At 39.5% G+C, this 26,069-nt stretch overlaps 1 protein-coding gene across 5 annotated transcripts in view; it reads left to right on the forward strand.

Moving 5' to 3' along the window:
* The window catches only part of LOC102156373 (NXPE family member 3-like), a 64,630-nt gene that overhangs the window by 16,661 nt on the left and 21,900 nt on the right, over window positions 1-26,069 (forward strand). The window contains exons 2-4 of one of the 5 annotated variants that reach the window (XM_038539312.1): window positions 19,291-19,343; window positions 22,598-22,744; window positions 23,734-23,864. The exons of 1 other annotated variant lie outside the window; for it this stretch is intronic. The gene's annotated coding sequence lies outside the window, so the exon portion shown is untranslated. Of the gene's footprint in view, window positions 1-19,290; window positions 19,344-22,597; window positions 22,745-23,292; window positions 23,399-23,733; window positions 23,865-26,069 lie in introns of all 5 variants that reach the window. 3 more of the 5 variants (XM_038539313.1, XM_038539311.1, XM_038539314.1) reach the window with 3 other exon arrangements.

Consider the following 26,069-nt stretch of genomic DNA (forward strand, 5'->3'; position numbering starts at 1 on the left):
CTTTTGGAATTTTGGTGACTAATCATTGCTAGTATGTGGGGAAGTATATGAAAAAGCTATTAGTTTTCGTCTAAATATTTTATAACTAGCTATGTTACTGAATTGTAATTGATTCCAGCAAATTTTCAGGTGCTTCCCTTGGGTTTTTAGGTAATGATATCATCTGTGAATAACGGTAACTTTGTTCATGCCCTACCACGTAGGCATAGTTCAATCATAGGTTTGTCCTAGGATTTACTACTGAATGTACAATTCTTGGAATTTTATTTTATTTTAAAATTTTATTTATTTATGAGAGACACACAGAGAGAAGCAGAGACATAGGCAGAGGGAGAAGCAGGCTCCCTGCGAAGAGCCTGATGTGGGACTTGATTCCAGAACCCTAGGATCACGACCTGAGCCAAAGGCAGATGCTCAAACACTGAGCCAGCCACCCAGGCACCAACAATTCTTGGAGTTTTAAATGAGATTAATATGAGGTTTTGTATTTTTTTCTACATTGTGTATGCTAGCTAAGAGTCATGTCCAGGTTTCTGTTCGTTTCATAAAATGAGTTGGGAAATATTCCATTTTCCCCAATGTTTGGCAGCAGTTTATACAGTATAGAAATTATTTATTTCCAGAGCATTTGAAAGAATTTACCCTCAAAGCCAATTAGATCTGACATCTTTCTTGGTAATATATTGTTGATAACCTAAGAAAATCTCATTTGTGATTTGTGACCAGTTCAGGATTTTAAATTCTTACATCAATTTTGAAAACTTCCTACAAAATCACCCATTTCACAATATTTTTAAAATGTTTTAGCCTAGAGTTGTATATGCAATCAGTTCTGCAGTAACGCAACATACACATTCCTAAAAATCACTAAAATCACACAGTGAAAACCATAGGGCTTATGGGAAAAAATGGGATTAGGGGCACTGTCAGTGGCACGTTAAAAAAAAAAGATATGAATCTAGAGTAGCGTGATTTCACACTTTATACCCATTTGTGAAATACATAAACACTATAATAAATATGGCACTTTATATTGAAAAAGACCGTTTGCTTGTGGAAATGGGCACTAGAAAAGTTGTAGCTTCAGAATTATGAAGTGGCCAAGGAGAAATCTAAAATGAGACAAAGTTGTAACAGGAGATCTGGGTGGGTGTGGCTCATAACACATCCAGGCAACAGAAGTAGCTGGAAAATGCTTTAGAGAGTGCACTGTGAGTTTCAAGTATTCTTTTGTGACTGGGCTCAGCTGGGTAAAGTGCAGTTTTTAGCATTCCCCTGGTGTTCCCCTTGAAGACCTCTCACTAGCACCCTAAAGCACTTATTTCCAGCAGGTTCCAGAAGGTAGGTTCACCTCAAGTTCTGCTGTGACATCTCTGCCATTCAGTGGTTATGACTTGAGTCCTCTCCTAAAGGTCTGGATCTCAGCCCTAGGAGTGGTATCTGCCTTTCTATTTGCTATTCTTGCTAATCATTGTCCTCTGGAATAATCCACTCTGACGCTCTCAGACAGATACCCTCTTCCTACAGTGGGAATTTGTCAATCAAAGCCTCTCATTATAGAACCACAATATAGCAATAAAACAATTACGATGAACACCAAATACATTTTGTGAAAACTTACAAATGAATGACGAATGTAAATTCTCTCACTGATAACTTTTGGGTATAATGAATTATTATCTAAAACAGTTGTGGAAAAAAGTAAGTCCTCAGATGTGTAAGCCAGACTTCATGCAAAGACCTGGGGTTGGGGTAGGGTGAGGGTGGGATCTTGGTATCCCAGAATGGAATCTACCTGCTTATGGGAAGCTGTATTGGTTCTAAAGGACAGAAAGTGATTTCTAGGATTCCAGGGGTTGAGGGGGGTGGGGTGAAGGACTAGGACTTAGATGGATTTTGAGAGAAACAGGACCTGGAAGAGTTTGCAATATCAGGCAGGACGTGCATATATATGTCACATAACAATTTCCACACCCTCTCTGGAAAGTTGCCAGAGTTAACTCACTCTTTAATGTTAGGAAGGCCTATTAAACTTTTATTGTTTTATGCTGTACATGGGTCCATGGTTCATATTGGATTTTTATTTTATTTTGTGTTTTTTAAAAGATTTTATTTATTCATGAGAGAGAGAGAGAGGCAGAGACACAGGCAGAGGAAGAAGCAGGCTCCACACAGGGAGCCCAATGTGGGACCCAATCCCAGGACTCCAGAATCACGCCCTGAGCCAAAGGCAGATGATTAACCCCCGAGCCACCCAGATGTCCCCATACTGGATTTTTAAGAGAAAAGTCTAGGCTGTCATGGATCCATTCATGGGGTACAAGATTCTGACTGTGGCATTTGTCTTTCTGGCTTGGGGGAGTATCAACCTTGCCTCTACTGCCTCTCATCATTGACTCCTTGTTCTTTCCTTGTGCAACCTAAGGTTTGTATTAATGTTTTAATCTGGGTGAGGAGACTAAGGGAAGCTCTCAATCTCTTTACCTGTGCCCTTATGTGACTCCAGAGGCAGCCATTGCAGGGTGGGGCATCATCCTTAGAAGGAGGGTGAGTGGTTGGGTGTTCAGGTCTAATAGGGAATCCAAAACAAATCCAGAAGATTGTTCAAGGAAAATCCCCTAGAGAAAAAAACAAACAAAACAAAAACAAAACAAGCAATTCCCATGATTCTCAGCTCTTCTCACCCTTCAAAAGTGTTTCTTTTTTGTCCTAGTGTAAGAGAAAGAGATGAAATCCATGGTGTCCAGTCCTGCTTTTTTAGAAAAGAGGGAGGAAAGGGCAGAGATTCAAGTGGGGGGGGGGGTGTCTTTCTGGAAAGAGAGTGGGTAATTGGCCGTGTCTTTGGAAACATGAGTATGGCAAGAAGCTAAGAATATCTCTGAGAGAAAGCATTTCCCTGTTTGTCCATAAGACCAAAAAACTGTAGTTCTGGGCTTAATGTAGCTACAGATGCATTTTGTTTGGACTGTTTAAATAGCTGAGTGGGTTGTTGATAGTTAAACAGTAGGGGCTTTTTTAAAAAGATTTTATTGATTTATTCATGAAAGACATACAGAGGGAGAAACAGAGACATAAGCAGAGGGAGAAGTAGGCTCCACGTAGGGAGCCCAGATCTGGAATCACACCCTGAACCAAAGGCAGACGCTCAACCGCTGAGCCATCCAGGCATCCCTAACAGTAGGGGCTTTCAAATGAAAATATGGATTTCTGGTTTCACTTAAGTGGTTGATCTGGCAAAATAGGTCTTTATTCTAAAAGTATGAAGGAGTTTGGCAGGGAAACCCCAATTCCTTAATAATCTGGTCCAAGGAAAGTGTTGATTTCATTTCATAACCTTTCACTGTGATAAAAAGCAATACTTCTTGGTGTAGCAGCTGAAGCTTTCCACCTTTTAAAAACGTTAAATTATAATATACACGAAAATATATAAATCATAAGTGCTCAGTGAAATAAAAGATAACACATCTGTGTAGTCATCACTCAAGTCAAGAAATAAACATTACCAGGAGCCCCAGAAACTTCCTCTATGCCTTCATCCCCATCACTACCACCCTCTCTTCTTTCCAACTATAAACATTATTTTTGCCTGATTTTGCATTTAATAGAAATACAAATACATTATGTACTCTTTTATGCATGTCTTTTTTTATCCTTAAGATGTGTTTTTCAGTATTTTTGTGAGATTCATCTCTGCTGTAGTGTAAAGCTATCAGTCATTTTCATCTCATAGTACTCAAGTGTATGAAAATACAAGTATTTGTTGGTTCAATGGTTGATAGACAATTGAGTTGGTTTCAGTTTTTTACTATTTTAAATATTGCTGCTATAAATCTTCTTGTCCATGTCTCTTGGTGTGCATATGCATGCCTTTCTGTTGGGTATACACCAACAAGTTAAATTGCTTAGTCCCAAGGTATACTATATGTTAAACTTTGGTACTTACTGCCAAACAGTTTTTGATGTGGTTTGCCCAAGTTATTCTCTCACCAAAACAATATGAGAGATTCAATCACTTCACATTTTTACGAACATGGTATCATCTGTCTCTTAGTTTTAGTTTTTCTTTGAATATGTAGAGATACTTCATTGTGGTTTTAATTTTCATTAAATTTTCTTACTAATTCTGCTGAACATCTATTCATATATTTATTAGTCATTTGAATTTCCTCCACTGTGAAATGCCTATTAATTTCTGTCCATTTTTAATTGAGTCATTTGTTTCTTACGAATTAGCAGGAATTCTGTATAGATTTTGGATATAAACTCCTTGTTATATATGTTGCAAATATCTTCTCCAGCTCTATGTCATGCCTGCCTTTCACACTAATAGTGTCTTTTGATGAAAATGACTTATTTTTTATTTCAAAATTTATTGTGATAAGAACACAGTGTGATGGGCACCTGGGTGGCTCAGTCAGTTGTCTGCCTTCAGCTCGGGTCATGTCCTGGTATCAAGCCCTACATTGGACTCTGCTTAGCAGGGAGCTTGCTTCTCCCTCTCTCTCTCTCTGCCTGCCACTCCCCCTGCATGTGCTCTCTCTCACTCTGTCAAATAAATAAATAAATAAATAAATAAATAAATAAATAAATAAAATCTTTAACACATACAGTGTAAGATCTACTGCTTAACAATTTAAAAAATATACAACACAGTATTATAGGAACAATGTTGTACAGCAGATCTTTAGAACTTATTCACGGGGCTTAACTAAAACTTTATGCCTATTGACTAGTAACTCCCCATTTTCCCTCTCCCTAGCTCCTGGCAAACACCATTCTACTCTTTGATTGTATAACTTTGACTATTTTAGATACCTTCTATAAGTAGAATCATGCAATATTTGTCTCTGTGACTGGCTTCTCCCCTAGCATAATAGCTTCAAGTTTCATCCACGCTGTCTCATATTGCAGAATTTCCTTCTTTTTATTTTTTTAAAAGGTTTTATTTATTTATTCATGAGAGGCACACACAGAGAGAAAGAGAGGCAGAGACACAGGCAGAGGGAGAAGCAGGCTCCATGCAAGGAGCCCGATGTGGGACTCGATCCCGGGACTCAATCCCGGAGCGTCAAACCACTGAGCCACCCAGGGATCCCCCAAGTGGCGACTTTTGATTTCAGTTTGGGGCATAATCTCAGGGTCCTGGGATTCAGCCCCCTGTGGGGCTCCATGCTCATCAGGGAGTCTGCTTGAGGATTCTCTTCCTCCCACTCCTTCTGTCCCTCCTCCCTTCAAATAAACAAACAAATCTTTTATTTTTTTATTTATTTTTTATTTTTTAAGGAGTAGGATTGATAGATTTCATGGTAGTTCTATTTTTAATTTTGGGGGGAACATCCACACAGTATCCCACAGCAGCTGCACCATTTGTCATTCTCACCAACTGTGTTGCAAGGGCTCCAATGTCCCTGAAATGCTTCCTTTCCTTTCCTTTCCTTTCCTTTCCTTTCCTTTCCTTTCCTTTCCTTTCCTTTCCTTTCCTTTCCTTTCCTTTCCTTTCCTTTCCTTTCCTTTCCTTTCCTTTCCCTTCCTTTCCCTTCCTTTTTCCTTTCCTTTCCTTTCTTTTCCTTTCCTTCCTCTCTCTTTTTTTATAATAGTCATCCTAACAAGTGAGGTGATATTATGGTTTTGATTTCCATTTTCCTGATGATGAGTCTTGTTGAGCATCTTTTCATATACCTGTTGGTCATTTGTATGTCTTCTCTGGAGAAATGTCTGCTCAAGTCCTTAGCACATTTTCTAACTGGGTTAGTTTTTTTGTTATTGAATTGTTGAAGTCTCTTATATATTTTGGAGCTTAAGTCCCTATCAAAGATATGGTTTGCAAATATTTTCTCCCACTCTGTGGGTTTCTGTTGATGGTTTCTTTTGCTCTACAGAAACTTTTTAGTCTGATGCAACCACACATGTCTATTTGTGTTTTTGCCTATGCTTTTGGTGTCATAGCCAAAAAAAAATAATTGCCAGGCCAATGTTAAAAAGCTATTTCCCTAAGTTTTCTTCTAGTATTTTCATGATTTAAGGTCTTACATTTAAGTCTTTATTCTGTTTTGCATTAATTTTGTATATGGTAAAGTGCCTCAGTGTCCTTTATATAAATGGAAATAAGAATAGTACTTCACGGATTTTGTAAAGGAGTAAAAGAAATAATACATATAAATCACACACAAAAAAGGAGTGCCTGGCATGTTGTAAGTTATAAATATTAGCTCTGTTCTGTTTTTCCTTTTCCTTACTGCTCTGTCCCCATAAGCTCCATACTGCCCTGGGATTCCAGGCCCAAAGCCTGCTGGCTTCTACCCCTAGGATGTATATCACTCACTGTCCTGCTAAGGCCACTCCTCTACTATTGACAGCATCCTGGGGCTGCCTGGCTGGCCACAGCCACACAATGGCAGACTCCACACTTTGGCAATGGTGGGAGAGCCTGGAAGATACCATGCATGCTGTGAGTGGCTCTAGGGGGAGAGGCAGGACACCTGGAGCCTTATGAGGGAAAAGGTGAACAAGGAGGGCTTTGAGAGACAAACCTCCCGTGTTTTCCGTGGAAAGGTGGGGCAGGATGCTGGGACTTTTCCAAGGGCCAGTGAGCAAAGGAGTCTGAGCTGAGCTGGGAGAATGTAATCATTACCATTGAGCTGCCTTTCCAGTTTTGCTAACCAGATCTTATGTAATGAGCTCAAATAACAGCATTTTAAAAAGCTTTCAAATAATACAATTTCTTATAATGCAAATAGGTCCCCCCATTTAATTAATAAATAAAATCCCCATTTACTCTCTTAAGTAAAATTAATGTAAGCAACATAAGATTCAAACTTTTGTTCCACATCCCTCCCCAATTTCTTTTCTTCTCTTTTCTTTCTCTTTCTTTCTTTCCCTTGTTGAGCAGCAGCTGGTGGAGCAAGCTGTGGTTCTCTTAGGACCTAAAACCTGAATGAGTCCTGCTCAGTGCACGCACCTTCCTCAGTCCCTCTAAAGTTAAACTGATCCAAATCCCAAATCATCCATGTGTGTCATTTTTCTAAATAGTCGAGATTAATGGAAAACAGAAAACTATCACAGGACGTGAGTTACCTCCCATTTAGAAAAGAAAAACATTTAGCATCTCTAGCAGTTATATAGAATAAAACGATGTCTCAAGAAGGCAGTACCTCGTACAAAGATATTACAAATCTTAAAGATATGTGGGAGGAGGACGGTAGAATAGAAAAGCTAGCCATACTTTCAGTGATCATACTGTCTGTGAACTCAGTGGTAAAGTCAGCAACAAGTTAATCATAGCTCTTACTTATCATGTTTTTGAAGATTGTCCGTCTAAGCATATTATCTCCGATCTCAGATGGGAAGCACAAATATATTCCTGTCTTCCTGCAAAGTTTAGAAATTTGCCATACTGTAACCCTTAGTCACTAGGCTAATTGGAGTTTCCCCTCTATTTTAAACAGTTTATTGAAGTGTAATGGACAAAACATAAATACATATTTAAAGTGTACAATTTCATAAGTTTTAACATATATGTACACCTATAAAACAGTCTTCACAAATAAGGTAATTAACATACCCACCACTCAGGAAAGTTTTCTCCTGGCCCTTCCTAATCCCTTCCACTCCCTCAGTCCCACTTCCTCCCCAGGCACACCACACATTTTCTTTCTGTCTTTTTAGCTTAGTTTGAATTTGCTAGAACTTTACACAAATGTAACCATACAATATGTACTCTTTTTTCTGTGTGGCATCTTTTGCTCAAGATAATTATTTTGACATTCATCCACATTTCTGCATGTGGCAAGGGTTCACTCACTATTTACTGCTGTGTAGTATTCCATTGCATGGATATACCATTATTTGACTATCTATTCATCTGTCGATGGACATTTGGGTTATTTCTAATTTAGATATTACAAATAAAGCTTCTAGAATATTTGTGTGCAAGTCTTTGTATGGGTATATGTTTTCATTTCTCTTGAATAAATACCTTAAAGTGGAATGGCTAGATCTTATGGTAGGTATATGCTTAGCTTATTAAGAAACTGTCAAAATGTTCTCCAAACTAGTTGCACTGTTTTACATTCCCACTATCACTGGGTAGGACTTCTAGTTGCTCCATAGCCTTGCCAACACTTGGAAGGGTCATTCATTCATTCATTCATTCATTCTAGAGAAAGAAAGAGCAAGGGGCAGGGTAGAGGGAGAGAGAGAATCATTTTTTTAATATTTTATTTTTTTATTTTTTATAATAAATTTATTTTTTATTGGTGTTCAATTTGCCAACATACAGAATAACACCCAGTGCTCATCCCGTCAAGTGCCCCCCTCAGTGCCCGTCACCCATTCACCCCCACCCCCCGCCCTCCTCCACCACCCCTAGTTCGGTTCCCAGAGTTAGGAGTCTTTATGTTCTGTCTCCCTTTCTGATATTTCCCACACATTTCTTCTCCCTTCCCTTATATTCCCTTTCACTATTATGTATATTCCCCAAATGAATGAGAACATACACTGTTTGTCCTTCTCCGATTGACTTACTTCACTCAGCATAATACCCTCCAGTTCCATCCACGTTGAAGCAAATGGTGGGTATTTGTCGTTTCTAATGGCTGAGTAATATTCCATTGTATACATAAACCACATCTTCTTTATCCATTCATCTTTCGATGGACACCGAGGCTCCTTCCACAGTTTGGCTATTGTGGACATTGCTGCTAGAAACATCGGGGTGCAGGTGTCCCGGCGTTTCATTGCATCTGAATCTTTGGGGTAAATCCCCAGCAGTGCAATTGCTGGGTCATAGGACAGATCTATTTTTAACTCTTTGAGGAACCTCCACACAGTTTTCCAGAGAGGCTGCACCAGCTCACATTCCCACCAACAGTGTAAGAGGGTTCCCTTTTCTCCGCATCCTCTCCAACATTTGTGGTTTCCTGCCTTGTTAATTTTCCCCATTCTCACTGGTGTGAGGTGGTATCTCATTGTGGTTTTGATTTATATTTCCCTGATGGCAAGTGATGCGGAGCATTTTCTCATGTGCGTGTTGGCCATGTCTATGTCTTCCTCTGTGAGATTTCTCTTCATGTCTTTTGCCCATTTCATGATTGGATTGTTTCTTTGGTGTTGAGTTTAATAAGTTCTTTTTTTTTTAATAAGTTCTTTATAGATCTTGGAAACTAGCCCTTTATCTGATACGTCATTTGCAAATATCTTCTCCCATTCTGTAGGTTGTCTTTTAGTTTTGTTGACTGTATCCTTTGCTGTGCAAAAGCTTCTTATCTTGATGAAGTCCCAATAGTTCATTTTTGCTTTTGTTTCTTTTGCCTTCGTGGATGTATCTTGCAAGAAGTTACTGTGGCCGAGTTCAAAAAGGGTGTTGTCTGTGTTCTCCTCTAGGATTTTGATGGAATCTTGTCTCACATTTAGATCTTTCATCCATTTTGAGTTTATCTTTGTGTATGGTGAAAGAGAGTGGTCTAGTTTCATTCCTCTGCATGTGGATGTCCAATTTTCCCAGCACCATTTATTGAAGAGACTGTCTTTCTTCCAATGGATAGTCTTTCCTCCTTTATCGAATATTAGTTGACCATAAAGTTCAGGGTCCACTTCTGGGTTCTCTATTCTGTTCCATTGATCTATGTGTCTGTTTTTGTGCCAGCACCACACTGTCTTGATGACCACAGCTTTGTAGTACAACCTGAAATCTGGCATTGTGATGCCCCCCAGATACGGTTTTCTTTTGTAAAATTCCCCTGGCTATTCGGGGTCTTTTCTGATTCCACACAAATCTTAAAATAATTTGTTGTAACTCTCTGAAGAAAGTCCATGGTATTTTGATAGGGATTGCATTAAACGTGTAAATTGCCCTGGGTAACATTGACATTTTCACAATATTAATTCTGCCAGTCCATGAGCATGGAATATTTTTCCATCTCTTTGTGTCTTCCTCAATTTCTTTCAGAAGTGTTCTATAGTTTTTAGGGTATAGATCCTTTATCTCTTTGGTGAGGTTTATTCCTAGGTATCTTATGCTTTTGGGTGCAATTGTAAATGGGATTGACTCCTTAATTTCTCTTTCTTCAGTCTCATTGTTAGTGTATAGAAAAGCCATTGATTTCTGGGCATTGATTTTGTATCCTGCCACGCTACTAAATTGCTGTATGAGTTCTAGCAATCTTGGGGTGGAGGCTTTTGGGTTTTCTATGTGAGTATCATGTCATCGGCGAAGAGGGAGAGTTTGACTTCTTCTTTGCCAATTTGAATGCCTTTAATGTCTTTTTGTTGTCTGATTGCTGAGGCTAGGACTTCCAGTACTATGTTGAATAGCAGTGGTGAGAGTGGACATCCCTGTCTTGTTCCTGATCTTAGGGGAAAGGCTCCCAGTGTTTCCCCATTGAGAATGATATTTGCTGTGGGCTTTTCGTAGATGGCTTTTAAGATGTCGAGGAATGTTCCCTCTATCCCTACACTCTGAAGAGTTTTGATCAGGAATAGATGCTGTATTTCGTCAAATGCTTTCTCTGCATCTAATAAGAGGATCATATGGTTCTTGGTTTTTTTCTTGCTGATATGATGAATCACATTGATTGTTTTACGAGTGTTGAACCAGCCTTGTGTCCCGGGGATAGATCCTACTTGGTCATGGTGAATAATTTTCTTAATGTACTGTTGGATCCTATTGGCTGGGAGAGAGAGAATCTTAATCAGGACCCACACCCAGCTTGGAGCTGACATGAGGCTTGATCTCACCACCCTGAGATCATGATCTGAGCTGAAATTGAGTTGGATGCTTAACTGACTGAGCCACCCAGGCACCTCTGGGAAGGTCAATCTTTTATATTGTAGCTGTACTAATAGGTATGTAGTGTTCATAATGGCCCATTTAAGCATTTTTTATGATGGCTGCTTTAAAAATCATTATCAGATAATTCTACCATCTGAGTACCCTTGATAGTTGGCACCTGATGATGATGTTTTCTCATTCAAGTTGTGATTGTCCTGGCTGTTGGTATGATGAATGATTTTCTATCGTTTACAGGAAATTCTGAGCTTTGTGTTATGAGATCCTGGGTCACATACCACCTTTGTTCTTTTTAGCAGGCAATCACCTTGTTTAGGTATAGCATACAGATCTAGGTGGGACGTATTTTCAGCTGTCTTAGGGGCCCTACTAATGCCATCCTGGTTACAATGAAGCACCAACTCTCACTGTCTTATTTCCATTGGGTAAAGGTAGAAGTTCAACTCCACACTTTGCCCTACTAACACCAGGGGCAGGGAAGCATAGTGCCAACTAGCATTTCTTCATGCCATCTTGTCTGCCATGTTGCTTCCAGGTGGGAGTGGAAGCTCAGATCCCTCCTTGAGTCGATTTATCTTAATCCATGTATATGTTACTTTGAATTCTTCACATACTACTAAGAACCAGGTAGATATCTTGCAAAGGGAAATATTCTTTGAAAACACTCAGCAGATGGGATAGCAGAATGGATACCACTTTAGAGCAAATTAGTAAGCTAAAGAATTATTCTAGAATTCAGGTTCTCTCCCTCAAGTCTATAGTGTTGTTTTGGAATTCTCTTTACTGTTTTAATTAATAATTCTTTACATTAACCTTCCCTGTTCATTTTTTTTTAACCTTCCCTGTTCAAATTAAATCCTATGTGTTTCTTTCTCCTCATTGAATTCTGATACATTAATAATTCCTAATGAATCAATTGTTGACATTCCTCTTTTTTGCATAATAAAAAGAACCCTAGAATTTCAATGGCTTGATACAAGTTTATTTTGAAGTCACTTGAAATCCAGTGTTTGAGACCAGCCTTCCATACTGCTGTCCTTGAAGCTGTGACTCTAGAATCAAGGTCCCTTTTATTCTGAGTCCCCACTGCTCCTCAGGGCCTCCTAGGGTCACTACCAGATCCTCTGCATCTGGCCCACTGATAGACTGAGAGAAAGAGAGAATAGAGGATTATATGGGGTGTTTTATGAGGCATGGAAGTGTTATACATCTTTGCTTCCCAAATTTCATAATCCACTCAGAGAATTTAGGAAACAAAGTCTTCAGGAAAAGAAAATGGGGTGGTGAGCAACTAATGAGACCCCCATTTCCCCAATGTATTTACATTTATTTTAGACATACCAATGAACTATGTTTATATTTTTGTAATTATGTAAGTTTTTTCCTCTTCATATTCAAAACTCATACTATGTTTCAGTTTCTTGTGTAGTCATTTGTTTTTGTTTCTCTCTCCCTTCCTTCCTTCCTTTCTTATTTTTCATCAATAAATATTGAGAACCTCTGATGTCTAGGCACTGTTCTAGGTTCTAGGAACATAGCAGTGAACAAAACAAGAAATCAAGATTCCTGTTTTGTTGTGCATGAACTCTAGCTGAAAGGCCCAGAAACAACAAACAGAATAAATACACAGACAGCTCTAGAGAGCGTAAAGTCCTGTGAGAGAAAAACAATGTGAAAGTGCAAGATGGTAAGGAGGAGGAAGATGGTTAGATTAAAATGTCAGAGATGGTGTGTCTTGAGCAGTTTCATTTGAGCTGAATCCAGAATGACAAGAAGTAGCCAGCTATATGATTATTTTGGTGATTATCTCTGGCTTTGGTTCAGTCAACCCTCTGACTCTTTTGCAATACACCTGTACAGCAGAGTACACCTGAAGAAAAATGTTCCATCATGCTGACAGTTCTCACTTGAAACACTAGACCATACACCTCAAGGGGTTCCTAGTGAAGCACAATAATCACAGTGGTTCTCAAAATGTGGTCCCCAGATGGGCTGCATCATCATTACCTGGGGCCTTGTTAGAAATGCAGCTTCTCAAGCCCAGCCACAGACCCGCTGAGTCAGAAACTCTGGGGAGGAGCCAGTCTTTGTTTAGACAAGACCTCCAGGTGCTGCCCTAGTTCCACTGGGCTGCTTCTAGGTGACTGCTTCCTCTGAGTCTGCTTTCCCCTGAAACCTTCCTCAACTTCACCCTCAGTGGATGACCTAACATATCCTCTTGGACAAAAAAAAAGCAACTGGAGGTGAAACCGCACACACTTCCACCATCACATTTCCTTACCTTATGGCATCTGTTCTAGAATTCTCTATCTTCCCACCTATTTTTGTAAAGGAATCTCCCTGCTTTTATGTGTGATCGGTCCTTCCACTTCAGCTCTGGTTCTTGTCCCCTCTTGCCTATTCAAAGGCATCTCTCTACCAATTTCCCCTTCCTCCTAGATCACTTTCCCTCTCAACTGTTATTTCCATTGCATTCCTGTGGTGTAAACCTATCCCCCTCCTTTTTAAAAAGATTTATTTATTTATTCATGAGAGACACACAGAGAGAAGCATAGACAAAGGCAGAGGGAAAAGCAGGCTCCTCACAGGTTGCCCAATGTGGGATTTGATCCCAGATGCTGGGATCATGCCCTGAGCCAAAGGCAGATGCTCAACCACTGAGCCACCCAGGCATCCCTAAACATATCCCTTTTTATTTTATTTTCATATGCTTGAGTATTTGAGTTAATTACAGAATCATGATGTTCCACTCCCAAATATTTCAGTATAAATATTTTAGAAACAGAATATTTTTTAACAATTTTTTAAAATTTTTATTTATTTATGATAGTCACAGAGAGAGAGAGAGAGGGAGGCAGAGAGAGAAGCAGGCTCCATGCACCGGGAGCCTGATGTGGGATTCGATCCTGGGTCTCCAGGATCGTGCTCTGGGCCAAAGGCAGGCGCCAAACCGCTGCGCCACCCAGGGATCCCCAGAATATTTTTATATATAACCAAAATAAGATCATTACAGTGAACAAAATGAGTAATAATTCCTTAAGTTTCATATGAAGTTCATAATCAAATTTCTTCCATTGTCATTCAAAAGTCCATACAATTGTTTTTTCCAAATCAAGATCCATTCCAGGACCTGGTGGTTTATCCCTTGGTTTCTTTATTTTTTAAAGCTTATATATTCATAATCTCTATACCCAACACAGGGCTTCAACTCACAACCCAAGATCAAGAGTCACATGTTCCACCAACTGAGCCAACCAGGGACCCCAATTCCTTGGTTTCTTTAAATCCAAGCTAGTCTTTCCTTTTCCTTATTCTTTTTAGTGGAAAATCAGGGCCAATTGTCCTGTCAAATATCCCCTTCTGGATATATATATATATATATTTAAGATTTTATTTATTTATTCATGAGAGACAGAGACAGAGAGAGAGAAAGAGAGAGAGAGGCAGAGACACAGGCAGAGGGAGAAGCAGGCTCCATGCAGGGAGCCAGACGTGGGACTCCATCCTGAGATTCTAGGATCACACCCTGAGCCAAAGGCTCAACTGCTGAGCCACCCAGGGATCCCCACCTTCTGGATATTTCTGATTGCTTCCTGATGGTGACATTTAGTTAGTCCTCTATATCTTGTATTCCTATAAAAATAAATTAAGAGTTAAAGACTTGATTTAACTTAAGCATTTGCAAACAGATGTTATAAATTCTATTTGCAGCACATTGGAGGAGGTAAAGTATTTGACTACACACATCAGTGACCATGAACATGAGTGACCACTGGATAGGTTCCCTGATCCCTCCACAGTAGTTATGTTTTCCCCTTGGGAACAGAAAGGAAACTAGTGGTATCATTTTGGCCTTGTATGAATTCCAGAAATCCTCATTAACCATTCTCCTAATGATTTAACACAGCTGATAATGATTGCCTGTATCAATCTTTCTGTAAGTGTTACGAAAGAATGATTTTCTTTCTTTTAAAATTTTTTTTAGACATTGGGAGGGGGAGAGGGAGAGAAAGACTCTTAAGCAAGCTCCATACTGCCCAACATGGAGCCCAAACAGGGGCTTGATCACAACCCTGGGATCATGACCTGAGCCCAAATCAAGAGTCAGACACCTAACCAACTGAGCCACCCAGCCACCCCACAAAAGAGTGATTTTCTACCTCCATTGTTCTTTCTACAGTTATTGGCTGGCCTTCTTTTATAAAAATAATGCTTCCTTTCATTAACTAGAGCTAATAGGTTAGCTTGAAAGATAGCTTCTCCTGGAAAGGCAAGGGAAGGTTCAACTCTTCCCCTTTAATGACCAATTTGCAAAGAAAAGAGCCGGTTTAACATAATATCTAATTACCATCTTTTTTTAGTGTCACTGTGAATACATCTGGCGTGATTGAGCCAATCTTTTATAAAATTATCATTTTCTCTAATTGTTCCCTCTCATTCTTTTCTCTAATATTCAAATTTTCACAGTCTTGGCCAAATTGACTCCTATGTCCTTTCTGATATAACTCTAACACTAGAAACTTCCTTGATTTCTGGCACAAGATATCCGAGGCTCACTTTGTCTTATTTTGCTCCAGGCTAGAATTTATTTATTGATTCTCCAAGAATTCAAGGAGTTCGAAATGAATAGAATGATATTAAATATTCTTAATATTTAATGATATTAAATATGATATTTTAAATATGATATTAAATATGATATTTTAATGATATTAAACATGAATATTTGGTCATTGTGAGTGCTCATGATTATTGGGGTACCAGTGTTTCTAGGTCATTTAACAGAAGAAAATGCAGATGGATGATGGATACACAGATAGACTAAAAATCATGAATTCATATTGATATTTCAAATTTATTTTAGAATTAGTGGTTTATTTTTGAGTATATTAGAGTTTATATTTGTTTTATATATATATATTTTAAGATTTTATTTACTCATGAGAGACACACAGAGAGAGAGGCAGAGACACAGGCAGAGGGAGAAGCAGGCTCCATGCATGGTGCCCGATGTGGGACTTGATCCTGGGTATCCAGGATCACACCCTGGGCCAAAGGCGGCGCTAAACCACTGAGCCACTTAAGCTGCCCTTGAGTTTATATTTGTATCTCATTTCTCTTACACTGAAAACCTAACAATACAAACACAATTACTTTCATGCATTGTTGGTGGGAATGCAACTGGTGCAGCCTCTGTGGAAAACAGTATGGAGGGTCTTCAAAAAGTTAAAAGTAGAACTGCCCTACAATCCAGCAATTACACTACTATTTATCCAAAGAATAGAAAAACACTAATTCAAACCAATACATTCACTCTCATGTTTATAGCAGCATTATTTTCAATAGCTAAGATATAGAAGCAGCCTGTGTCCATCAATAGGTGAATGGATAAAGACACACACAATGGAATATTATTCAGCCATTAAAAGAATGAAATCTTGCTATTTGGAACAACAATGGATGGAGCTAGAGAGTATAAATCTAAGCAAAATAAGTTAGAAAGGCAAATATAATGATTTCACTCATATGTACAATTTAAGGAACAAAACTAGGCAAAGGGAAAAAAGAGAGAGACAAACAGAAAAATCAGACTCTTAATTATAGAGAACAAATTGATGGTTACTAGAAGGGAAGGGGGTGGTGGGATGGGTGAAATAGGTGATGGGGATTAAGGAGTGCACTTGCTGTGATGAGCACCAGATGGTGTATGGGATTGTTGGATCACTATATTGTACACTCGAAACTAATATAACACCATATGTTAACTAACTGGAATTAAAAACTTTTTAAAAATCCGCACTTACTTACTGTATTCTATAATATTTTAGAAATTAATTTCAAAGTAACAACACTACTATTAAAAATAACAATAAAACCACTGAATGCAGTTAAAGATCTGTTTATAGATGAGCAGGGTTCTATCAAAAGGACTTAGAAGCCAACCTGAAGAGCTTCCACTGGACCAAAAAAAAAAAAAGACATTTGATTATCAACAAGGACAAAAACTGCTACACTGGATTGAAACACAACAGACATGTTTAAATCCACAAATTTATAATGATAACATTTTGGATAATTTTAGGCAACCAATTCATTATTTTAAAAACTGATAAGTAGGGCATGCCTGGGTAGCTCAGCAGTTGGGTGTCTGCCTGCCGCTCAGGCCATGATCCCAGGGTCCTAGGATCGGATCCCACATTGAGCTCCCTGTAGGGAGCCTGCTTCTCCCTCTGCCTCTGTCTCTGCCTCTCTCTATGTGTCTTCCGTGAATAATAATAATAATAAAACCCTCATAAGTAAAGGAGAAGAAGGAAGTTTTTATTTATCCTGTCTTTTCTATATAACCAAATGGTTGGCAAGGGGAAATTTCTCTCTATAAAATATTCCAGCTAATAAATAAAGAAGGAATGATAACACTAATATCATTTTGTAACCCCTTGTGAATTGATAGAATTAGTCAATAATCATCAACATCTGCTCATATCACAAAAAGTAGAGATATCCAGACAATATGATTCCTAATGGAAGCACACAGTCATTACTTTTGAAGCTTTCCCCCCAAAAAATGGAATCTGAATTTGATCATGCCTCTAGAGATCTATGCCTCTAGATCTAACTAGTAATTTATAGGAAATACAGAAGATGAAAGAAAATGTTAAACAGTATTGATGTGAAAAACCAGACCATAGGAAACTCTACAGAAAAAACAATCTGGTTTCTTCAACAAATAATTGCAAATGGAGGAGGGGAGTAAGTGGTAGAGGAGGGGCTGATAGATTGAAAAAGATGTAAGAGACATAGCCACCAGTCACAAAGTGTGAACTTTGTATGATTTGAACCAACTGTAATATTCCTTTGTAAACTTTTTTTTGTCTTTAGAATGCATCCCCCTAACCAAGCGCAAAGAACTGTGTTATAAGTCACTTGAAATAAATTCTTTCTCCTTATGGTTGTTAGCAGTTTGATAAATATTTTGAGTTGTTCATTATGTTCCCAATTTCAGGGACTGCACTTTTTAGATTTAAATTTTTAACAGGTATTGCATATACCATGATTCAAAAGGCAAAACTGTACAGAAAATTATGCAAAGAGAAGTCTTGTTTCCATACTAGCCCCTCAAATTCCATTCCCTTTCCATCTATAGGCAACTATTTTATTTATGCATCAGATGCGTCTTTTTACAAATATAAGGATTTAAATGTATATGTATGCATGCACGTATATAAAAATGGGTGCACGTAATTTTACTTAAAATTTTATTAGAAAATATAGCAAAACAGAAAATGCATAAACAGTTTAACAAATTGTTATAAAATGATCACTCATATAATTCCCATCCAAAATAAGAAAGAGAACAAGACCCTCACTCCAGAAGCCCCTGATACCATGTCTCTCCAGAGTTATACCCCTCCCTCTCTCCTATTATTCTAGATAGACTCATTATTCTAACTTTTATAATATTTTTGCCCTTGTCTTTCTTTATGGTTTTCCCAACTTATTAAGCATTCTCAAACAATGCATGTTGATTTTGCCTGATTTTCAACCTCATGTGAATGAAAGCATACACTATGAATTCTGTTTTGTCTGGCTTCTTATGCTCAATAAAGTACTTTTTTAAAGATTTTACTTATTCACGAGAGACAGAGAGACAGAGAGAAAGAGGCAGAGACATAGTCAGAGGGAAAAGCAGGCTCCCCATAAGGAGCCCCATGCGGAACTCGATCCCAGACCCCAGGATTATGCCCTGAGCCAAAGGCAGACACTCAACCGCTGAGCCACTCAGGTGTCCCTGCTCAATAAAGTATTTAAGATTCATCCATATTCTTCATGTCATTTCCACTGTTATATGATGTTTCATTGTATGATTATATCACACTGTATTTTTACATTCAAATGTTGATAGGCTATTATGAAAAATTGCTATATTCTTGTGCCTATAACTTCACAACCTACATGAATAGGTGTTTCTGTAGGGTGTCCCCTGGTGGTGGTTTTGCTGATCAGAGAGTAGATGTATTTTTTTACTTAATTGGATTCTGCCAATTTTTTAAAAGTGGTTTTGCCTCTTTATTCTTTCACAAACAGCTCTTGTTGTTCCACATTCTTGCCAGCATTTGTTATTATCATTTTTAAAGATTTTGTCATTTTTAAATATTCGGAAAAATTTGTGCATGTGTAGTAGTGACTTATGTGGTTTTAATTTGAATCAGTCTTAACCCATCTCTTTGAGTTCTAATCCTCTCCTTTTTCTCTCCTGATAATTATTTTAAACTTTTTTTCTTAAAGATTTTATTTATTTATTTGAGAGAGAGAGAGAGTATTCATGAGCAGGGGCAGGGGAGTGGGCGCAGAGGGAGAGGGAGAAACAGACTCCCCTCTGAGCAGGGAGCCTGACCTGGGGCTTGATCCCAGGACGCTGAGATCAGGACCTGAGCCAAAGGCAGATGCTTAACCAACTGAGCCACCTAGATGGCCCAAAACTTTCTTTTAATTACTTTTTTCAGTTGTCTTCATAAGGATAGTTGGACCAAATCTCGCAGTACACCGTTGGCAAAAGGTAACATATTGCATAGACTATTCAGTGCCTTTTTTCTCACTTAGACTATTTGGGATGGATAGTGCAATATCACAACTGGGCTATTAACATTGATACTATCCACCAATCTTAGTCAGATTTCCTTATTTTTACTATACTCATTTTCATGTGTATGTATTTAATTTTATGTAACTTTGTCTTATGTGTTGGTGATATTTCTAATATTGGTAATAATTCTAATTCTTTAGCATCTGTTTTGTAGTCTTGCAAAGGAAAGACAAGATCCAAGGGTTTTATCCAAAGTGGCCGGTCTAAGAGGAGAGCCCTAGACAAACTGGGGTTTCAAAGATTCTACCCTTAGGCTCAGGGTAATATATAGAGAGCTATAACTTCAGATCTAAGGAGCACAAAGAAAACTACTTTGGGAAAATTTGATAAGTAGAAGTACAGGGGAGAGTACCCCCTAAAACTGTATAACCATAAGCCAGCACTCATACTGATTTTTAGCTAAAATTGACACTACTTAAAAAAAAAATAAAAAATAAAAAAAAATAAATAAAATTGACACTACTTGCATGGCACAAAAAAATTTCTAGAGCAAAGTTAATTTAAGTGGTTCTAGATTCGTGTCACATCCAGATATCTGACAGAAGAAAATACATATGATTTCTGGAGAAACCTACATTTATTTCAGATTTCAAAGAATTTTCTACAGATGTGTTACAAGGATATACTTCCTTTGACTTGATTCTCGAATTACTCCAGATTTGGCCAGTGAGAACCCCAAGCTGCAGTGTTATTGTTATTGAAAGAGGTGTCTCCCCAACTTCATTTCCTCCCTTTCACATCTCAATCCACTTCCCCTTCAGTTAATTAAAACTGCTCCCGTTAAGGTAACTAAAAGTGCTTTTGAAGGTATATCCAATGAAAAATTTCGATCCTTACTTTTTGATATTTTTCTACGTTATGGGCCACTTTTTTCTCATGGCTTCCATTATATGACATCCTTCAATTCAGACATGAGTGATGTGAAAAACAAGGTCCACACAGAATCCATTTGCTGGTAAGTGTGGTATCAGAGGTACATGGCTTTCAATAGTGGTGGTGGTTGCAAGATCAGGATTTATGACACAAAAAAATGGCATTCTTGGTGTAAACAGCAGGAATTTCTCCTACTGTTCAGTCAGGCAGCAGAGTGATGGTGGGTGCCTTAACAGGCATGTTCAGAGCATGGTTGTAAGGGTATAGTTCCTAGAAGCTTAGTATTCAAGCTTGCTTTCCCAGTCTTCCAGCAGTATTTGGGGTTCCCAGAATCCTCCTATTAATATCCCTTATTCTTTACTCAGCCAAAATTAACTTCCGCCTCTGGAAAGTAAGAATTCCAATTAATCAAACTAAATCATTATGCTGCCCCTGGTAACTGGCAATTACAGTTTCATATGGTAAATGTTACAGCAGAGGTGAGCTATGAGAGTGCCTTTGGAGCTGGGGAAGAATTCCACAAAGGAAGATACTTGAGCTGAGTTCTAAAAGAGGATTGTGAATTAGCCAGGCACAGAGCATTCTAGGACATTCTAGATGGAAGAGCATTACAGGCTGGGAAACAGAGCTATCCAGGGATGACATAAATCACATGGCAATATTTTGGAGATGGGGACAAGGTGAGGGAAGAGGTGTGATAGCAGAATTAAGCAAGAAAAAGATCTCTGAGGATTTTATACCATGCCCAAAGTGGTTTCCTGGACTAAGCTCTTGAGCCCTTGCCTTGAAGTATCTTGAATTATCCTGGGTAAAAGTAGATGCTTGACACTTCCTGGATATGGTTTTAGATGAGCACTTATTTTGTAATTGTGCTCAGCCTTGCTAAAAACTCAGGAAAGAGCTAGCTGAAAGTGACCATAGCCCATGATGGAAACCCCTGGCCCAGAAAGAAACCAGCATGCTGGACCCTCACCTTGCAAACCCCTGAGACAGCTCCGATCCCTTAGTCAACTATGACCCAACTGAGCCCAACTCCATTCTCTTAGAGACCTTGTTATCTTAAGTTCCCCCAGACAACCCCCCTCCCTCCCCATGCCTTCTACAGTTTAGTTAATAGAGCATTTTTCTCCAAAGCTGTATCTTACTGTTCTATATGGATAGATGTTTTGTGATTTGTCCCGCATGACTAATCACCTGGACCTGCATGTACACAGGCAGGCTAAAAAAATACTTTTTGTGAGACTTACACTATGTGAATAACCTTGGGAGCCTATTTGTTTGAAATATATTATCTGGCCTCCGGGTCAGAGCTGGCCCTTCTGTCCTTGTCCTATGACTAAGAGCTACATATATTGTCTCACATCCCCTGCTGCTCCAGGCTGGGCTGGCCTCCCAGAATGGAATCTAGGAGGGAAAGAAGACACATATAGCCCAAGATTCTTGAAAATCTAGAAAAATTATAACATAGAAATGCAGCTAACTCCTAACTGCACAATAGGTGAGCAAATGTTTAATTTCAAACCCCATTATGTGCCGTATAAATATGGCCCTTATGGGGATGGTCAATTGGAAGTCTCACTTGAGGAGAGGACACTCCACCCAGGCCTCTCAGTTGGAACTGCAATCTGGCTGTTTCCATGGGGCTTCCCCAGCTGATAAGGTTGAATGTTGTAAGTACCCAATTTGATGTCACTTTGCCTTATTCTCATTTAGTGCCTACTATTACCTTCACTTAAATGTATTCCTTTCCTCTTCTGTTTCTATTACATTTCTATGATAAAAGTAAACTTTACTTTCCTTTTTGGAACTGAAACATGGCTGTCTGAATCTTTTGTTCAGAACGCTTAACTTTGCTGGGAAAGAAAACATTTTATATTCCTTGATGTTGACCTTGCTGCTAGAAAACCTAAAGCTAAGTTGATTGCTCACATGGAGAAACTTCTAAGCAACAAGTTCAATTACTAGTTTGTCTACCTCTGCAATTCGATGCACAATTGTCTCTCAGGTCCAAGCTTACCCTTCTATGCTCTACTTTGTGAGCCTGGGACTGGGACTCCATAAACATCTCTGCTTTACCTATTGGTTTCCTCTTAGGACCTTCCAATAGAGGATGCCAGAGGGAGAGGGCAAAGCTCTAGGGAAAAGATGGGATGTACTATTCCTGTCTTCTTCTTGTGGGATCGCTGTTTGTGTCCTGTTCCAATGAGCATCAGCTACTGTCCTCACACTGACAGCACCTGATCCTTCCAGGAGCAGAAGTTGATTTAATTTGTGTTTTTTTCCAACACTTTCAGAACAAGTTGAGCAGTGCCCTTCTGCAGAGGTCTGAGTGTTATCTCCATGGATTCCTACGTTTCTAAGTTTTCATCATTCTGGCAACTTCACTTCCCTAAGTCCCAAGTGTGATAGCTGCTTCCTGCAATTGGAACCCACACAACAGCGTACGGTTCTCATTATGCATTTTCAGTTACCTCTGCACAACTCCTTATACCCAGTTAATGATTCTTTATGTTAAATTCTCTGTTTGATCGGGCAGGATTTCTGTCTCCTTACCAGACCCTGACCAGAATACTTTTCTCTCTGCTTTCTGAGTTTTCCTTTCTGTAAATCAATCTTTCATATTTTGTCTGATCAAATAATTTGTATTATATATTTTGGAAATAGAAACAAAATAATAGGGGATCCCTGGGTCGCTCAGCGGTTTAGCGCCTGCCTTTGGCCCAGAGCACGATCCTGGAGTCCCGGGATCGAGTCTCGCATTGGGCTCCTGGCATGGAGCCTGCTTCTCCCTCTGCCTGTGTCTCTGCCTCTCTCTCTCTATGTCTATCATAAATAAATAAAATCTTAAAAGAATCAAAATAATATTTTCCTACATAAACTCTGGATTTCAAAGTTTCTCTTTCCCCTCAATCTCTCATACATTTCCTACAGCCACGGCATTGGGAACCCTTCTCCCACTCCCCAGCTTGAGTCCCTTTTCTCCTCTCAGGGCTTGAGCACTACATAGAAGACACCAAAAATTCAGACTCAGGAAAAAAAGCGCTCAGTCTTCAAGCAAGGACATCATCCCCTGCACATTTCCCACATCTACTTAGGTATGGGATTCAAATCTAGTTTGTCTTTAGGAAGGAGACATACATGGCCCTCTCCCCAGTATGTTACTTTGTTCTCAGATGTCAGTGGGAAAGGTTTTCTGGTGAGTGGGAAGAGGAAGTCATTATTCTTTGGGGGTTTGGACCATAGTGTTCTACAGTGGTTAAGCTCCTCTTGCCTGCAGACTTATTCCTGCATTTTTTTCTTTACTGTTGTGTTATCAGCCTCTAAGATTATTCTGCTAAGAAATGTGGCTGTCTTTTCTACTACCACTGCCCTCTCTCCACATTTGACTTAATTCTGGCTGCCTGACTGGCTGCATTATCCACCTGTTTAGGGATGCCATACTTTGGCAGAATTTGAAGCATTGGCAGGATGTTACCCTGTGAGTTGCTGTGAAGAGAAGAAACAAGACTTTGTAGAGGAAGGAAAGAAAGAGCAAGACAAGTTAAGAGATCCTGAGATGAGGTAAGCAGGCTTACGCTTCAGAAAGGAAATGTGAGCAGAGGAAGTAAACACATGGGCAGACTCAGGTTGAGGGAATAGGGCATTTGATCTACTTGTCAAGCAAGTGGCATGGATTAAAATCACGATCTAGGCAAATTACTGTCCTTAATGTTGTGTAGAATACAAAGCAGAGCACAAGATACGGTGCCTGGTTTTGAGAAAGTGATACCTACAGATAGAATCCTGGATAATACCCACAGAAGAGGGTATGAGGCAGTGCCCAAGTTGTCAAGAAGACAGGAGACTCGGGTAAGGCTTCAGGGTGAAGAAAGTAGTCAACAGTTTCAAATACTACTGGGAACTTGAGAAAGCTCATGGAGAAAGAGACCCCAGAGTTGGCAATTAGCACTAGCAACCCTGTGGAGTACTAGGAGCAGTTTATGGTTGGGAGTGGGGTGAGATGGATTTTTTATTGTTACAAGATTGGAATAGCTCTAAGGATAGGATACCAGGTGTCTACCCCCTGAAAGCCAATAGCCAGCATCCAACTTTGCAGAGCCAAGGATGATGGCTAAGGTATCTTGGAGTATGGTGCTACACCAATAAGCCCATAGCTGACCCTGTTGTTCTGTAGTGTACCTCGTGGTTTCCCTGCAAGCTCATTCTTATTTATGAACTGGGTGAAAGGGGAAAGGGAGGTGGCATTGGATGGTGGCAGGGGACTACCATGGTTCTTATTTCCCTTTCTTTTTTTTTTTTTTAAAGATTTTATTTATTTATTCATGATAGTCACACAGAGAGAGAGAGAGAGGCAGAGACATAGGCAGAGGGAGAAGCAGGCTCCATGCAGGGAGCCCGATGTGGGATTCGATCCCGGGTCTCCAGGATCGCGCCCTGGGCCAAAGGCAGGCGCCAAACCGCTGCGCCACCCAGGGATCCCCTTATTTCCCTTTCTGATCCTATTGACTATTGCCTGGTGCATGGCAATCATCTAGATGGTCCTGAATGCAGTGCTGGCTGAGGAACCATGCCTGCTGATTGCTACCCAAATTTCAAAAGTATGTTCAAGTCTATGTACAATAGTGAGTTGTTCATTGATTAGCTGAACAAGCTTCTCTGACATGGCTTTGCTGGCATCCCTTTGGGGTTTGAGTCATGACATCAACTTGACTCTGCCCTGGGCAGCATTTATAATTAGGTAGATTCCTCTTCTTGGTCTGCTCTAACTGAATGTGTCTGCCTAGGTCCCAGAGCTCTGTTGGGGAGAGCACGGAGCCTGCAACCTAGTCCCAGGAGTGAAAAGGAGCAATTGAGTGGTAGGATGTCTGGAATTTCTAAGGGAGGATGGTCTGGATTTCTAGGTCTTCCAAGAGCCCCAAGAAGAAAGTGCAAAGGAGGACATAAGCTCCCTCCTAAAGGAGGAGCTGAAGAAGGAGGAATAAAAGAGTAGGCAGCAGTTGCTTTATAAAGCTGGCTCTGTCCCAAGTGAAATTCTCTTATTAGTATTAGCCTTAGATTTGGTAAGATGTTGAATAAATGTGATGTGATAATAATCTGGAAGCAGATGCCTGACAGTGTAGGATGACTGCATTTATTAGAGCTGTGCTAGAGCTCTTAGATTTTCAAGGAAGTCTGTCCAACGTTATAGATAGGTAAGAAAGAAGGAAGCAGGGCTGGAGTTTCTAGGTGCTTGATGGAGGTGAAGGAAGTGAGTAGGTACATAGAATTGGGGGCCCAGTCCTCACATTTCAAGAAAAGAAATGGAATGGGAATGTATCTTGAGTTTGCTAATAACCACTGGGGGGACTGAATATCTTTCATACACTTCCCCCTGCCTCCCATTCTCATTTGGGCAGAAGCTAAAAATCTGCTCAGTTGTCCTATGTTACTGCTATTACTGTTACTGCTGTTGTTATTGCTTCACATTTTTATGGGGCCTCATATTTCTTTTCTAGAGAGAGAGAGAGTACATGTGGAGGGGAAGGGCAGGAGGAGAGGGAGAGAAAGAATCCTAAGCAGCTCCATGCTCAGTGTGGAGCCCGACATGGGGCTCAACCTCATGATCCTGAGATCATGACCTAAGCCAAAATCAAGAGTCAGATACTCAACTGACTGAGCTACCCAGGCACCTCTGGGGCCTCATAATTTTAATTGCACTTGCATATTATATATTCACTTGGTCTCCACATGGGCATTATTGGAGACAATAATATGGAAAATTATACT

The sequence above is a fragment of the Canis lupus genome, chromosome 6 (genome assembly GCF_011100685.1).
Source record: "Canis lupus familiaris isolate Mischka breed German Shepherd chromosome 6, alternate assembly UU_Cfam_GSD_1.0, whole genome shotgun sequence".
Lineage (NCBI taxonomy): Eukaryota > Metazoa > Chordata > Mammalia > Carnivora > Canidae > Canis > Canis lupus.